This window comes from Balaenoptera borealis (genome assembly GCF_965194805.1).
Source record: "Balaenoptera borealis genome assembly, chromosome: 1".
NCBI classification, from domain to species: Eukaryota; Metazoa; Chordata; class Mammalia; order Artiodactyla; family Balaenopteridae; genus Balaenoptera; species Balaenoptera borealis.
Window position 1 is genome coordinate 166,127,121 of NC_138860.1, and position 17,752 is coordinate 166,144,872.

The following is a 17,752-nucleotide window of genomic DNA, read 5'->3' on the forward strand; positions in this document are numbered from 1 at the left end:
GAAGAATCACTGTGGATTAGTATGAGATGAAGGAGTTAAGCATGATGATCAGAAAACCTGGTGGGGAATTCCCTGGCAGTCCAGTGGTTAGGACTACGCACTTCCATTGCCAGTTGCGGGGGTGGGGGGGGTGGGGGGTGGAAAGAAAACCTGGTGGATGGTGGTATCATTCCATGGAATAGGGAACACAGGAGAAGGAGAAGTAGTTGAGGGGGTGGGGCACTGGGGCAAATAATGGGTGCAATTTTAGATTTGTTGAGTTTCAGGTCCTATGGAATACCCAAAGGAAAATATTTAATAGGCAGCTGGAACAGTTCAGAAGAAATATCTGGGAAAGAGTTACAGCATTGGGTCATCACAGAGTTGATGATTATAGCCACAGAAGTGGGTGATGAGAGTACACTTATTGTGGGTACAATGAGGTGAAAAGAAGACCAAAGAGAGAGACCTTGAGGAGCACTGATAATTTAAAAGTTAGTACAGATATGGGAACATAGGAAAGAGATTAAAAAGAAATGACCAAGGCGTACGAGAATATGGTATCACAAAGCAGTGAATATGGTATCATAGCAGTGGATTGAAGAGTGGGTGTGATATGAAGAAATGAAAACAGTGAGTATAATCAGCTCTTCCAAGAGGTGTGTTGTTATGACAAAGAAGATAAAGTGGTAGCTGGTAAGACACTCCCTGCTTTGTAATTGGAGGAAAGAAAGAATGGTTGGTATAATTGCAGAAAACCTTGTAAGTTTGGTGCCAGGAACTGAAGAAGTTCTTATTTAATGGCTTCTATGGTATTTTCTCTGTGAACTAAGAGGTCAGGTCATCTGCCATGAGTGAGATGAAAGGGTCAGAGATTTGAAGAGAAGGGAGAAACTCTGAATAGTCATTGTGAAGAATGAAAGAGAGAACTGACAAAAAAGGCATGGGAAGATTTCTGGACAATACCATTAGCACAGCTGAGGTTGAGGAACTTGAATGTATATTCGTGCCAGCCTGGTAGGCTGTATGATTTTTTACCAACAATAGTAAGCAGCCCAGGTGTAGGCAGGGAGAAGTTGATTCAGGGTTGTTTTTTCCAGGTAGGTACAACAGAAGGGCCATAGGAGAAAGGTGAGCATATTGGCAAGTGACTAGTACAAAAATCTAAAAGGAAGAGAAGACAGTGGAAGGTTAATAGGATGAAAATAGACTGATTAAGGAACCAGATGTCTTCATAAGATAGAAGTATAGCTTTAGAGAGAGAAATTGAGTGAGAAAATAGAAAAGATAGAAGGCTGTAGTCAGAAAGTGGGATATCTTAATATATTATTTCAGAGGTGGAGCAAATTTAGGTGGTCGAAGGATTCAGATTGTGGCCATTGGATGTGAGGTTTCCATGATTTTGGTTACAAACATCTGGTCAATTGCATAGTATTCTATTATGTCTGGTATGTAAAGGGTGCACAGGTTGAGTTAACTTCTCTTTCCTTGTGCTCCCAGAGTATCTCTTCTGTAATACTCACCACACTGTAGACTAATTATCTGTTTGGTTGTCTGTCCTTCTTCTCAGAAAGTGTATGTGCCACAGTTTCCCTGATTCTTTCAACCAACCCTTTATTCCAGTCCCCTATTTATTACATTCCCTTCTTCCTAAGGAGTAGTAAAAGCATATTACCTACTTTGTGACTTATGATTCAGTATTTTTGATGGATTCTTTTACATCCAGGGGACTTTTGTGCCTGGGGAAGAATACTCACAGCTACTTGTTTGTTGCTTAACACCCAATTTACTAAAGTCATATTTCTAATAAACAATATGTTGAAATCATTTTTTTCTTGAGCATTAAACATGGAATACACGTTTGATTACTTTAACTTCCTTAAACAATTTAAACTGCAGTTACAAATTTAATATGGCTGATACTTTTTAAAAAAATTAATTAATTAATTAATTAATTTTTGGCTGCGTTGGGTCTTCCTTGCTGCATGCGGTCTTTATCTAGTTGCAGTGAGCGGGGGCTACTCTTCGTTGTGGTGCGTGAGCTTCTCATTGCCGTGGCTTCTCTTGTTGCAGAGCATGGGCTCTAGGCATGCGGGCTTCAGTAGTTGTGGCACACAGGCTCAGTAGTTGTGGCTTGCGGGCTCTAGAGTGCAGGCTCAGTAGTTGTGGTGCACAGGCTTAGTTGCTCCATGGCATGTGGGATCTTCCCGGACCAGGGCTCGAACCCATGTCCCCTGCATTGGCAGGCGGATTCTTAACCACTGCACCACCAGGGAAGTCCCTGGCTGATACTTTTGAATATCTCATATGCCTTAAAAATCAGCAAAGCATGTACAAATGCAAAGATTACACAATTGACTACACTTATATTTAACCTATTCAATGCCGTAGGTTAAATATAACTGCATTATTTTTGCACTGTTTTTATACCTCTTAAGTTTATGCCTATATTATACCTATACTTCGTTATCTTCTTAAGGTTTTAGTAATATTATTTTAAATATTTCTGGGATTTCAGAAATATTACCAAATTCAATAGAAAAATAAATGCAATTTTAGACCAGTTGAGGTTCTGGGATCTGCGATATCAACTAATTCTTTCTTAGTTGGGATTTAAGACCTAGTTTTGCTGTTCAACGTAACTTAGACTAATTTAAAACCCTTTTTTTAGGTAATAAAATTTTTAAAAATATCATAAGACATAACTCTCTGTCATCCTTATGGTTTTTAATTTTCGAAGCTTAGTGTCTATACTGGAAATTTTGTAAGCTCTAAGTTTTGCATGATCAATAGTCCCTAATCAATCATCCTGCCATTACATAACATCATTCTGCTTGAAAACTTAGGTATTTCTAACCAGTATTTTATTATAAGTAGTAGGGCCATTTAGTTGTTTTATCACCTGAGAGTTGAAAGTTTGATTCACTTTTCTCATCTTTAGAATATCTGTTGAACTCTATTTTTACTTGCTTACTGTTAATCTGGTGCTGAGTAACTGCTGGACTGTCTTTTATCTGGTCATGATAATTTTATGAAATCACTAGTGCTGATGGCTCCTTCCTATACTTGGTACATCTAATTTTTTTTATTTTAAAAAAATATTTATTTGGTTGTGCTGGGTCTTAGTTGTGGCAGGTGGGCTCCTTAGTTGTGGCATGCAAACTCTTAGTTGCAGCATGCATGTCCCCCTGACCAGGGATCGAACCAGGGCCCCCTGCATTGGGAGCGTGGAGTTTTATCCACTGTGCCACCAGGGAAGTCCCCTACCTGGTACTTTTTAAAGGTGCTTTGGCTTATTCATAAATTTTTGGTTCATTTTTACTTGCTTGCATATATATATATATATATATATATATATATACACACACACATACATACATACATAGAACATAAACATAAGTAAATTATATGTAGATATATTTAAATCAACATACCCTTTACAGAAGAAAAAATACATGTGCATTCACACCTCTACTTGCAGATACACATATAACTCATTATTAAATGTATCATATTGTATTCATCCTTTTATTGTATTAAAGCTGTTTTTCTCTTTTCAGTCTTAGTATGGATGCATAACCTTTATAGATTTGACTTATTCCAATTAACCCAAATTATGATGTTTTACAATCAAATTATTACAAGTTGGTCAGAAGAAAACATAGGCATAAATCATAGCAATATTATTTGGATGTCTCCTAAGGCAAAAGAAACAAGAGCAAAAATGAACAAATGGGACCAAATTAAACTTAAAAACTTTTGCACAGCAAAGGAATCCATAAACAGTGAGAAGACAACATACTGAATGGGAGAAAATATTTGCAAATGATATGACCGATAGGGGTTAATATTGAAAATATACAAACAGCTCATACAACTCAGTATCAAAAAAAAAACCAAACAAACCAACAACCTGATTAAAAAATAGGCAGAAGACCTAAATAGACATTTTTCTGAAAAATATGTATCAGATGGCCAAAAGGCACATGAAAAGATACTCAACATCGCTAATAGTCAGAGAAATGCAAATCAAAACCACAATGAGATATTACCTCACACCTGTCAGAATGACTATCATCGAAAAGTCTACAAATAACAGATATTGGTGAGGATGTGAAGAACAGGGAACCCTAGCACACTGTTGGTGGGAATGTAAATTAGTGCACCCACTATGGAAAACAGTGTGGAGGTTCCTCAACTAAAAATGGAACTACTATGTGATCCAGCAATTCCAATCCTTTGGTTATATATATGAAGAAAATGAAAACACTAATTCGAAAACATACATGCACCTCAATGTCTATAGCAGCATTATTTACAATTGCCAAGATATGGAAGCTACCTAAGTGTCTATCAATAGATGAATGGATAAAGAAAATGTGGTATATATATATACAATGGATTATTACTCAGCCATAAAAAAGAATGAAATTCTTGGGAATTCCCTGGTGGTCCGTGGTTAGGACTCAGTGCTTTCACTGCTGGGGCCCAGGTTCAATCACTGGTAGGGGGACTAAGATCCCATAAGCTGTGTGGCATGGCAAAACAAAAACAAAAACAAAAACAAAAAAACCTAACCAGTAGGGAAATTGAATCAGTAATAATAAGAAAATTCTCAACAAAGAAAAGCCTAGGACCATATGTCATCACTGATGATGAAAAAAAGAATGGAATTCTACCATTTGCAATGACATAGATAGACCTAGAGGATATGATGCTTAGTGAAATAAGTCAAAGAAAGACAGACAAATACTGTGTGTTATCACTCACATGTGGAATCTGAAAAATAAAACAAACAAATGAATACAAGAAAACAAAAACAGACTCACAGATATAGACAACAAACTAGTGGCTACCAGTGGGGAGAGGGAATGGGGGAGAGACAAGATAGGGGTAGGGAATTAAGAGACACAAACTGAAAAGTAAATAATTTAAAATAAAATAAAATGATTGCAAGTTGGTCAGTGAGCACATCTTTAACCTTTGGCCTTTTAGCTCTGCCCCTGACATCCTTGAAACACTCTTTCTTGACACAACAGAATGTTCCAAAGCCATACTGATTTTTCTCCTGCCCCATAGAATCATCTATTCTGCAATGAGTTCCAGATTCTTTTGGTGGGAGAAAACCACCAGAGACCAAATTTAGGTTTTAAGGGTGTACACAAGAGTAAATGTTGGGCAAAAATATTAGAGCTGCTATTGGGCCTCTTTTAGTATTGAAAAACCTGGAAAAATATATGTATTTTAAGCTTATGACAAATCTGTAGTTATCAAAACAACATGGTACTGACATAAGTATTGACATATAGGTCAATGGAAAAAAATTGTGAGACCAGAAATAAACCTTCACGTCAATTCATTTCCACAAGGATTCCAACATAATTCAGTGGGGGAAAGAATAGTCTTTGTAACAAATGGGGATGGGACAACTGGTATCCACATACAAAAGAATGAAGTTGGACCCCCTACCTCACACTATATACAAAATTAACTCAAAATAGATCAAGATCTAAATGTAAGAGCTAAAACTATAAAACTCTTGAAGAAGACATAGACATAAATCTCTGTGACATTGGATTAGGCAATGGTTTCTTAGATATGACACTGAAAAGCACAAGCAACAGAAGAAAATAAATTGGACATCAGCAAAATTAAAGATTCCATCAAGAGAGTAAAAATGCAACCCACAGAATGGGATAAAATCTTTGCAAATCACATATCTGATAGGGGCATTGCAATGAGAATATATAAAGAACTTTTATATCTCAATAACAAAAAGACAAGCCAGTAAATGGACAAATGATCTGAATAGACATTTCTCCAAAGAAGATCAACAATTGGCCAATAAGCACATGAAAATATGCTCAACACCATTAGTCATCAGGGAAATGCAAATTAAAACCACAATGAGATACAACTCCACATCCACTAAGACAGCTATCAGCAAAAAGAGAGATAATAATAAATGTTTAGAGGATGAGAAGAAAATGAAACTCTCATACACTGCTAGAGGGAATGCAAAAAAGGGACACCACTTTGGAAAACAATCTCAAGTGGTTAAACACAGACCTACCATATAATTTAGCAATGCCATTCTTAGGTATATACCCAAGAGAAATAAAAACCTATGTCCACATAAGAACTTGCACCTGATTGTACATAGCAGCATTATTCATTATAATCAAAAGTCCATTTAATGATAAATGCATAGATAAAATATGGTAATCCATCCATATTAATTGGCAATAAGAATAAAATACTGATACATGCTGTAATGTGGATGAACCTTGAAAACATGCTAAGTGAAAGAAGCCAGTCACAAAAGACCACATATTGTATGATTCTATTTGTAAAAAATGTTTAGAATAGGCAAATCTATAGAGAAATAAAGTAGACTGGTAGTTGCCTAGGAGTTGGGAGGAAATGAGGAGTGATGGCTAATAGATACAGGGTTTCTTTTTGGGGTGATGAAAATGTTCTGATATTGATTGTGGTAACTGTCACACAATTTTGTGAATACACAAAATCCATTGAATTGTACATTTTATTTTTATTTATTTATTTAGCTGTGCCGTGTGGCATGTGGGATCTTACTTCCCCGACCAGGGATCGAACTTGTGCCCCCTGCAGTGGGAGCGCAAAGTCTTAACCACTGGCCCGCTAGGGAAGTCCCGAATTGTACACTTTAAATGGGTATATTGCATGGTATGTGAATTATATCTTAATAAAGCTATTAAAACTTTTTTAAAAAGAAACCCATTCTGTGAGAGCCACTTACAGGATACGCCCAATCTAGAGGACAGAAAAATGTCCAGAGAATCCCAGAAGAAGAGGAAGTCCCAGAAAGAGTTTTACGCCATCCTTTCTGGCCAGCAGTTTACAGAAAAGAAGTTGTGTTCCTGGAGGTCAGATAACAGTCTAGTGGTTTCTGACTCAGATAAGGACAACTTAATGCCACAAAGCGTCTCTAGGACCCAAAGGGATTATTTCCTCCTCCTGGGAGCAGAAAAGAAGATGCCAAGGTCAGAGAAGCCACTGCAAGGAGAGTGTTCTGAAGCCTAAAGTCAAAGGGGAGAAATGAAAGAGACCTCACTCTGAGGCCTGTGGAGCAAGTGGGGGCAGAGCGGGAGGTGAGGGTGAGAATCCAGGCAAGAGTAGGCAGAGTCAGAGAGGCTGCAAGGCTGGTGTGTGCAGGTGTGTGCACAGCTGAGGACCTGGGCCAGCCCTGGTCACGGGGGGAGACCTAAGGTTGAGCCTGAGAGGCAGTGAGAGAGTGAGACTATCTCTGTTGTCTCCAGGGTACAGAAATTTCTGGATTAAACCCTGAACCAGTCTTGGCCCTGCAGCCTTAGTGCAAGACCAGAGTGTTCGTAGGTGAGGACAGTGATTGAGCATGGCTGACACTGCTGGAGGCCAGGGGAACCCAAGACTGGTCAGAGGGTGGCTACCCAGAAGGTGTAGCAAGTGTTTTTCTCAGATTCTGGACCAGAATTTGGTCAAGGCCCAGCCAGGGCTTCAGACCATGTAATCCCAGGGATGCATTCTTCCCCTTCTGATTAGGGAAGGGGCCAAGTTCCTGGGATGGTACACATTTACTGTATTACTCCCTTGAGATGTCTCTGAATACAGCCCTTGTAATGACCTGCTTTTCTGTCCTGAACCCAGAGCTTTGTGTTGGAGTTGGTAAGGTTGTCCAGGTAAGGTTGGCTCCTTTACCTCTATCTCCAGGCTCCTATCTGGGTCTGGTCTCTTGCTATAAACCATGTGACTTCTGTGTTGGCACCACTGTCCCCTCCCCTCAATTTTTCCCTCAAGTCCACTCCCTCATCCGGCTACATTAGGACAACTTATCTTCCCAGTTTAAAATTTAGTGCTCCGGGGGGGAAGGGGAAGCTGGGACGAAGTGAGAGTAGCACTGACATATACACACTACCAAATGGAAAATGGATGGCTAGTGGGAAGCTGCTGCATAGCACAGGGAGATCAGCTCGATGCTCTGTGATGACCTAGAGGAGTGGGATAGGAGGGTGGGAGAGAGGTTCAAGAGGGAGGGGATGTGGGGATATATGTATACATATAGCTGATTCACTTTGTTATACAGCAGAAACTAACACAACATTGTAAAGCAATTATACTCCAATAAGATATTAAAAAAAAATTAGTGCTCACAGAGGGGGGCATTCCAAATTTCATTTCCCTAGAAGTGGGGGTACTGGGGGACTAGTAATGTCTTACATCGAGATCTGGTTGGTGTTTACAAGGCTATGTTCACTTTATAATAACTCATGATTACTTATATTATACATATATTATAATAAACTCATGATTTGTATACTTTTCTGATGACTATGAATCTGTCAGGCCAACATCCTCTGAACTTCTACATAACAGAAAAATAAACTCTCATTATGTTTAAGCCACTTGTAGACCCAAGTCAGTGTTCCCAAATTTCTAGAAAAGGGGTGATGTAGAGGGCATATTAACAAAAACTTTGTCCCTGATTCTTACCATTATAAACAAAAACTTCACAAGAAAGTAGGAAAAGTTTAAACCTAAATCTAAAGGTCCACAATCTCTCACTTACAATCCTGAAATCCAAAATGCTCCAAAAATTGAAAGTTTTTCACAATTCAGTTGGTGGCATAATTACCTGGTCTGAACTCTTTTAACAACAAAATCTGACCAAAACTAATGTGAAGCTCTTTTTAGTTTTTATTTACCCTATTTATTATGACATCATTAAGCTTTCACTGAAAAAGAAATAACTTACTTGGTTATGAGGTGCTGCCAAATTAAAAAAAAATTAGTGGGCTTCCCTGGTGGCGCAGTGGTTGAGAATCTGCCTGCTAATGCAGGGGACACGAGTTCGAGCCCTGGTCCAGGAAGATCCCACATGCCGCGGAGCAACTAAGCCCGTGAGCCACAACTACTGAGCCTGCGCGTCTGGAGCCTGTGCTCCGCAACAAGAGAGGCCGCGATAGTGAGAGGCCCGCGCACTGCGATGAAGAGTGGCCCCCGCTTGCCGCAACTAGAGAAAGCCCTCGCACAGAAACGAAGACCCAACACAGCCAAAAATAAATAAATAAATAAATAAATAAAAAAGAAAACCTTTAAAAAAAATTAGTAAAATAAATAAGCTACAAGGATATATTCAGGGAATATAGCCAATGTTTTATTATAACTATAAATGGAATATAACCTTTAAAAATTGTGAATCACTATGTTGTACACCTGAATCACTATGTTGTACACCTGAAACTTACATAATATTGTACATCAACTATACCTGAAAAAAAAGAACTTCCCAGGTTTCTTTTTTTAAAAAATTATTTATTTATTTATTTATTTATTTTTGGCCGCATTGGGTCTTCATTGCGGTGCCTGGGTTTTCTCTAGTTGCGGTGGCTTCTCTTGTTCCGGAGCATGGGCTCTAGGCCTGCGGGCTCAGTAGTTGTGGCACATGGGCTCTAAAGCACAGGCTCAGTAGCTGTGGTGCACCGGCTTAGTTGCTCCGTGGCGTGTGGGATCTTCCTGGACCAGGGCTCGAACTCGTGTCCGCTGCATTGGCAGGCAGATTCTTAACCACTGCGCCACCAGGGAAGTCCCAACACCTCACGTTTCAAATGGATTTCCTGGTATAAAAATGAAAGAAAAGAGTAATTTATAATAAATAGTAAATATGTGAATTTCAGTACTACTGATTACATTTCAGCTTTGATAAAGTAAAAGTATGTTTAAAAAAAAGTTGGGGGGCTTCCCTGGTGGCTCAGTGGTTAAGAATCCGCCTGCCAATGCAGGGGACAAGGGTTCGAGCCCTGGTCCAGGAAGATCCCACATGATGCGAGGCAACTAAGCCCGTGTGCCACAACTATTGAGCCTGTGCTTTAGAGCCCGCGAGCCACAACTACTGAGCCCGTGTGCCACAACTACTGAAGCCTGTGCGCCTAGAGCCCATGCTCTGCAACAAGAGAAGACACTGCAATGAGAAGCCCACGCACCGCAACGACGAGTAGCCCCCACTTGCTGCAACTAGAGAAAGCCTGCGTGCAGCAACGAAGACCCAATGCAGTCAAAAATTAATAAATTTTAAAATAAATTCAAAAAAAAAAGTTGGAAGTGTCAGGCTACTCTCCAGTACATGAGCATAGTGCAGGATGTGTTAGTGGGGAAAACCCTAAATGAAACAAGTCCAGGCATGAAAAAGAACATTTAATTACAAAGTGAAAAGATTAGACTAGCTTTGGACTTCTCATCTGCATTACTATGACAGAAACTAAAATCCAAGAATGTTATACACAGTCAAGGAATCATTCATCAGGGCCAACTGATGACATTTCTGGAAATACTATACAAAGTGTGGTGGAAATCGCTAACCTTCCAATAAAATTCAGTCCCCTTTTCTGTGGGATTATAACTGTAGCCTGGACATGACACTATTCCCTCCCTCCACCCTCAGTGCAGCTATACATGGCCATGTGGACAAAGCTGTCTCTAACAGAATGTGCTCAGAATGTTTAAGTGCCATCCCTGAGCCCAGCAACTTAAGACACATATGTGCCTACTCCATGCTCTCAGCAAGATGTGCCTCTACCCAGATTCAGTGATGGAGAAACAAGTTGGGAGAATGTTCTGTCCATAAATGATTGTGTGGAAGCGCAGCTGCTAATGACCTGGAACACATGCCTTGATCTGTGACATGAGAGGATAAACTTCAGTTTTATCTGAGCTATTGCATTTTGGGGTTTCTTTGTTATAGAAATTTAGTCTTTAATACACAGGGATTCAAACATTTTATCATCCATAACTTTATTTGAGGAAAATAACTCAAGATACCTTCTCAGTTTGGTGGGCACTTTTTGTTCCCTCCATCCTCCAACAATCTCCCATATAAATTAGGCCTATGAGGATGAAACTCCTCTGGTGTAGTTTTTCAATCAAGTTTCACAGAGACCTGTGAACTAAAAAGACCAGCTAGGGGAGTTCCGCCTACTCCCCGCCCCTCACACTCTATACATCTGATGATACAGAGACATAATGACTCCAGTGGACACTCCTGTTCAAAAGGAGGAGGAACAGAAAGCACATAACAGTCATTGATTCATAGTAATTCACAACCCCGGCAACTGTTGTTAGATTCTCCTACTCTAAGGACAGGGAATGTTCTTTGATTGTTCTGTTCTCTGGGAATGATTTCTTTATGCATTTTTCAAATGTGTTTGCTTCTGCTCTCTGGGTGTGTGGCTTTGCTCCCTGAGAAATTTTCCTTTTCCATAAGAAATGGTCCATTTTTGCAGCTGAGTAGACTTTTCAGCTCCTCTCTGCCCATAGCAAGTTGGGGACCAGAGATTTTTTCATTTCAAATTGTCATTGCCCCTTATAGTCTAAGGTTTTGCTTTTGCTGAAATGTTCCTTTTAAAAACTTTGTGGGCGTTTATGAGTTTTACTGGGATTCATTCCATGCCCCACAAACCACATCCATACTTCTTTCTGAGACAGAACTCTCATAAAGCTGGCCTGTGACTTGCTTCGACCACACTTTGCTATGGGACAAGGTCCTTAAGTTTCTTAGAAGCCCTTCTATCTAGGTGAGAGAGAGGGTCTATGAGGTACTGTTTAACTCCTTATGAGTTCTTACAGCTGCACTCTTGTGTTGATCTTGACCTTGAGGCCATATTTTACCTATAATGTCCTAGATTCAGTCTTTCTTCTGAGGCCATTTCTTTTATTTATTTATTTGGCCGTGCTGGGTCTTAGTTGCGGCATGCGGGATCTTTAGCTGCGGCATGCCAACTCTTAGTTGTGGCATGTGGGATCTAGTTCCCTGACCAGGGATCGAACCCAGGCCCCCTACATTGGGAGGACGGAGTCTTAGCCACTGGACCACCAGGGAAGTCCCTTGCCATTTCTTATTTTGATGATATTTTGCTAGCTGGAGAGACTGTCCTGGACCCTTTATATTTTGTCTAATTTCTGCTTGAAAACAAAATCGTTTCTTCTTTAGCTTATTTCTCTTTTACAATACTTTATCACAGATGGTTAAAATAAATCAATAGGCACTTTTAGTATTCTTTCTGGAAATCCCCTAATCTAGGTCCACAAGTTCATTAAGTACATTTTCTGTCTTCTAAGTTAGTACAGGTGGCAGCACTGCCAAACATTTTGTCACTACATAACACTGGTTGGTCTTTTTCTAGGCTCCAATAACAATTTCTTGACTGCTCTTCCAGACTCCACTAACAGTTTCCTTGCTGTCTTTCCAGACCCTGCCTGCTGCCTGGTCCCAAAGCCAATGTTGTATGTTTTAGGTTTTAGTATTGGCAGTACTCCACTTCTAAGTATTAATTCTGGAACAGATAGCTATTGCTAAATAACAAAGCACCCCAAAAGTTATTTACTTAAAACAAAAACCATTTACTTATTTGTGATTCTACAATTTGGGCTTAGTTAGGCAATTCTTCTGCCTGGGCTTGCTCATGAAGCTGCAGTCATCTAGCAACCTGGAGGATCTAAGATGGTTCCACTCACAAGTATGGGGCCTTGGTGCTGGCCATGGGGCCACTCTTTGCATGACTTTTCATCATTCAGTAGTTTAACCCATCTAACTTTGATATGTTGTAGGAATGTTCCAAGAAAGTAAAAGCAGAAGATGTGGGACTTCCCTGGTGGCACAGTGATTAAGAATCCGCCTGCCAATGCAGGGGACACAGGTTTGAGCCCTGGTCCGGGAAGATCCCACATGCCGTGGAGCAACTAAACCCGTGTGCCACAACTACTGAGCCTGCGTTCTAGAGCCCACGAGCCACGACTACTGAGGCTGCGTGCCACAACTACTGAAGCCCGCGGGCCTAGAGCCTGTGCTCCACAACAAGAGAAGCCACCTCAATGAGAAGCCCGCACACTGCAACAAAGGGTAGCTCCCACTTGCTGCAACTAGAGAAAGCTCATGTGCAGCAACAAAGACCCAACGCAGCCAAAAAAAAAAGCAGAAGCTGCAAGGACTATAAGGCCTATGCTTGAGAATTCACATGACATTGGTTCTGTAATATTCTATAAGTCAAGATAATTCACAAGGCCCAACCCAGAAACAAGGGGTAGGGAAATAGACTCCCTTCCTTGATGGGAAGAGTTGCAAACAATACAACATATTTAATCCCCCACAGGTGACTGCAAAAATTCTAAAGCAAATATAGTATTTAATGATTTTATGTTGAAAGCAACATAGCAGGAAGAAGATACAGATGCCCAATGTCACTATTTCCATTTAACACATTGCTAGAGGTTTTAGCCAGCACAATAAGGCAAGAAAATTAAATAAATAAAAGTCATCTGCTTGGAAAGGAAGAGATGATTTGTCATTATTCTCTACATAGTTGGAAAACTAAAAAAAATTTTTTAAATATATAGATAAACTGTTAGAATTAATAAATGAATTTAGCAACTGTGCTGGCTTCAAGACCAACATACAAAAGTCAATTGTAGTTCTACAATTGAAATGAACTATTAGAAAATGAAATTTTACCATTTAAAATGACATAAAATATCAAAGATCCAGAAAAAAATCTTAAAAGGATGTTAGCTCGCTATACTTAAAAACTATAAAACATTATTAAATTACAGGCATTTAAATAAATGGACAGATATACCATTTTCATGGATTGGAGGAGTCAACCCTATATAATGCTGTCTTAGTTTCCTGGGCCTGCTGTCATAAAGTGCTACTAATAAAAATTTATTGTCTCATAGTTCGGGAGGCTTGCAGGCTAAAATCAAGGTTTCAGTAGGGCCATTCTCTCTTTGAAATCTGTATGGGAGGATCTTTCCTTACCTCTTCTAGCTTCTTGTGTTTAACACCAATCCTTGACATTCCTTGGCTTGCAGTTGCAGCACTTCAATCTCTGCCCCAATTGTCAACTGGTGGTCTCCCTTCATGTGTCTGTCTCTACATCTCCTCTTCTTATAAGGACACCAGTCATACTTGATTAAGGCCAACCCTACTCCAATATGACCTTGTCTTAAATAATTACATCTGCAACAACCGTATTCCCAAATAAGGTCACATTCTGAGGGTTAGGAATTCAACATATCTTTTTGGGGGAAACAATTCAACACAGTGTATAACAAATGGCAATTCTCCAAAACAGGTTTACAGCCTTAGTGTAATACTAAACAAAATCCTAGCTGACTCTAAAATTTATAAGGAAAATTTTGTCACATTTGGCAAGATGATTCTAAAATGTATATGAAGATGCAAAGGACCAGGAAAAGCCAAGACAGTCTTGAAGAACATAATGGGACAAAGGACTTTTTCTACCAGATATCAAGATTTATTATAAAGCTATTACAGAAATACAGTGTGATATTTCCACAAAAAGAGACAAAAGGAATAGATTACATAGTCTTCAAACAAACCCGCATTTATAGACAACTTATATATATACAGGTGATGATAAAGAACAGTGGGGGAAAGCACAGACTTTTAAACAACAGCACTTAATCAGCTTAACATTCACATGGAAAAAATGAAACCTGACTTACTTCACACCATACAGAAGATACAACTTTAGATGGATTGTAGATCTAAATGAGAAAGACAAAGTAATAACAATTCCATAAGTCAATCAGAACCTTTGGTAGGAAAATATTTCTTGACAGGACACAAGAAACACTAAGCATAAAGGTCTTTTATGTTCATCAAAGGACACCAGAATTTATATCCATAAGAAAATGGCAGACAATCCAATACAAAAATGAGTAAGAGACTTGAACAGGCACTTCATAAAATGGGCTATCCAGATATCAAAAAACATGAAAATGGGTTCAACCTCATTAGAAATCTGGGAAATCCAAATTAAAATCACAACAAGATACCACTATACCCCCACCAGAATGGTTAAAATTAAAAAGATGTACAGTAGTAATTACCGGCAAGGATGTGGGGTAAATGGAATTCTTATAAATGGCTGGTGGAAGTACAAACTGAAACAACCACTTTCTAAAGTTGCTTGAAATTATCTACTTAAGTTTCATATATACACAACAAGCAATTTCACTGCTAGGTATAAACCTAGCATATGTGTCACAAGAGGCAGGAATGTTCACGGCACTATTATTCCTAATAGCCAAAAATTGGAAATAACTCAAATGTCCATCAGAAGTAGACAGTTAAACTGTAGCACATTCATAAAGTGGAATACTATACAGCAGTCAAAACAAATAAACGACAGCCTCACAGATCATAGATGTATCTCCAAAACAATGTTGAATGAAAACACATCAAATCTTGACTTTGAACAAGTTAATGTCTTCATTTACAGCTCCCAGACAAAAATTTGTACCTCTTGGAGCTGTGGTGAGCATTAAGTGGAAAGATTCATATCAAGTGTTTACCAAACACTTGGCTTAATAAATATCAGCTATTATTTATTCATGTTCTCTTGGCAGGTCACCTTTCCAGACATGGGCAATAAAGAATGGTGCAGGGCACTTAACAGCGTCATCTTACGCCCCTTAGTTTCCTCCCAATCCCTTCCTCTATCTTCTCACCATTGGGTTTTGGTCTCTTTAAGAAGTCAACCATAACTGAGGAAAGAGGAATGCTGGGAAATCCACTCAGCTCAGGTCTGGAGCATAATGGGAAAGGGGGCGGAGACTAGGGTTACGCACGCGCAGTTGTCCGGGTGTTGCGTTGCAATGGATGAGGCGGAAAAATTCCCGTAAGAGAAAATAATCTTCGTCCCAGCGTGGGGGCCTTGGGTTCTACTCCCCCTTCCCCGGTCGGTGCGCCCCGGGAGCAGGGAAACCACCAGAAGGTGAGCGCGGCCGGTAGCAGCGGGAGGGGCCGCGTGGGGCGGGGCGGCGGCCGCGCCACGTGACGAGGCGGGCGCTGGGCGGAAGCGGCGCCGTCGGGCTTTGCGGTTTCGCTGCAGGGACACGCTGACAGGCATTTGCGGGTCGCGTTCTCTCCAAAAGATACAAAGTTGCAGCGTTTGTACCCTGTGACAGGCGTGGGAATTATTGGTGGGGACGAGATTTTGGGAGCGATTACGACACGAGAGCCCATAGATTGTTGTAACTGTGGCCGGTGGTTCTAAGTGCTCATCCCTCGCACTGGTTGTTAAGCCAGTTGCCCATTTCCATGTCTGGCTTGACTGGGTAAAGACAACTTTGGAGAGTTTCCTTTTTGCTTCAGGTGTACTACGTCCTGTTTAGGGGAAGGGAAGTCCGCTGAATGACTAATCTTGTTTACAAGAAGGCGTATTGGGAAGCGAATCTCAGAGGGGCTCATTCCTGGGCACGGCCCCCCATGAGACCCTGCAGGTGGTCCACTTTAAGTAAGGGTATACCTGTTCATTTGTGGTGGCAACTTGAGCTCTCATCTATCTTTAAGCCGAGAGCTGGGGCCCTTATGGAGGCCTCTAGTGAAGGCTGAGTTAGAGGTGGGGGTGGGGAGCTTGGTGTGCCCCACTTTGAGAAATATAAGCTGAGGTGGGCCTCCAAGTACTAATTCTCATGGACTCAGAAACAGTATTTCTGAGTCCTTTCTTCTAAGAGCTTGGTAACTTCCTCTCACGTGTTGGTCTGCCAGTCTAATTACCTCAGTAACTTTCAACATATAAAAGACCAGAGTATTTGTATTTAAAGCTATCAGGGAAGTGGGAGCTATTGCTGTAAGACTTTTTTTATGTGAAGGCAGCTACTAAAGAAGCAGAAGGCAGGAAGAAAGGAGAAGAGTCATGGCCCCAGAAGAGTTGTTTTTTTCAAATGCTTAGCTCTAAAACCTTGTGCTCAACACAAAGCTTTTGATATAGATAAACATGGAAAAAAAAAAAAAGCCAGAATACCAATCCTTTATGTTGTGTTTTAGGAATCCAGCTATCCATCACCAAGAAGAAATCTATTAGTTTTAGACTGGGGAATTCCTTTACCTAAAAAATTAGAATGAAAGAACCTTTGGATGGTGAATGTGGCAAAGCGATGGCACCACAGCGGGGGCTTCTGGACAAAATTAAAGAAGAACCTGACAATGCTCAAGTAAGCATTTCATATTTATTAAAAATTTTTTTTTATTTCTTCTTTTCTACCAGGTGAATTCAAATTTTTAGTTAGTTTCTGACTTGTAAGGTAACCCGAACTGATTTTTTCCCCATTAGATAAGTAAATCACCTTTTCTGCTCTTTGAATGAAAAGAGATCTTGGTAACTCTATTATATTTCTTTTTGTGAGAAGAAAGTAATGTGTATTACCCTTTTTCCATTGGTACCTTTTTAAAAAATTCTCTTGTATCCGATAGTAGTTTCCGTTTATTCTGTAGGTATTTGTGGTCTACTCTATGCCAGGCTCTGGGGATCCAGGAGTGAGCAAAATCAGTTTAGTGCCTTCCCTCATAGAGCTTGCAGGTTAGTAGAGGAGATAGACATTACACAAGTAATTGATCACATGATATATATAATTACAAACTAAGACAAGTGCTGTGGAAGAAAAGCCTGAAATGGGGAATCTGACCTAGTTTTGACTGGGGGCAGGGGGCTAGAGAAGGATTTGTCAGCTGAATTATGAAGAATGAATTGACTAGGCGAAGGCATGGAGGAGAGTTCCAGGTAGAGTGATCTGCATACAGGAAAGCTCTGATTTGCGAAGATGCATGGTTCTTTTGAAGGACTGCAAGACCAGCGGGTCTGGAACAGAAGAGGTGCAAAAATGGTGATGACGATGATAGTGATGATCATAATAACAATACTAATAGTGGTATTAATATGTCAATATGTAGAGTATA

General features: G+C 40.0%; 1 protein-coding gene across 10 annotated transcripts in view; it reads left to right on the top strand.

Moving 5' to 3' along the window:
* The first annotated feature begins 15,618 nt into the window (after positions 1 to 15,618).
* ZMYM6 (zinc finger MYM-type containing 6) overlaps positions 15,619 to 17,752 on the top strand; it is a 43,971-nt gene continuing 41,837 nt past the window's right edge. For 5 of the 10 annotated variants that reach the window (XR_014236320.1, XR_014236321.1, XR_014236322.1 and 2 more), the window contains exons 1-2: positions 15,637 to 15,788; positions 16,844 to 17,010. The gene's annotated coding sequence lies outside the window, so the exon portion shown is untranslated. The other 5 variants (XR_014236318.1, XR_014236319.1, XR_014236324.1 and 2 more) reach the window with 5 other exon arrangements.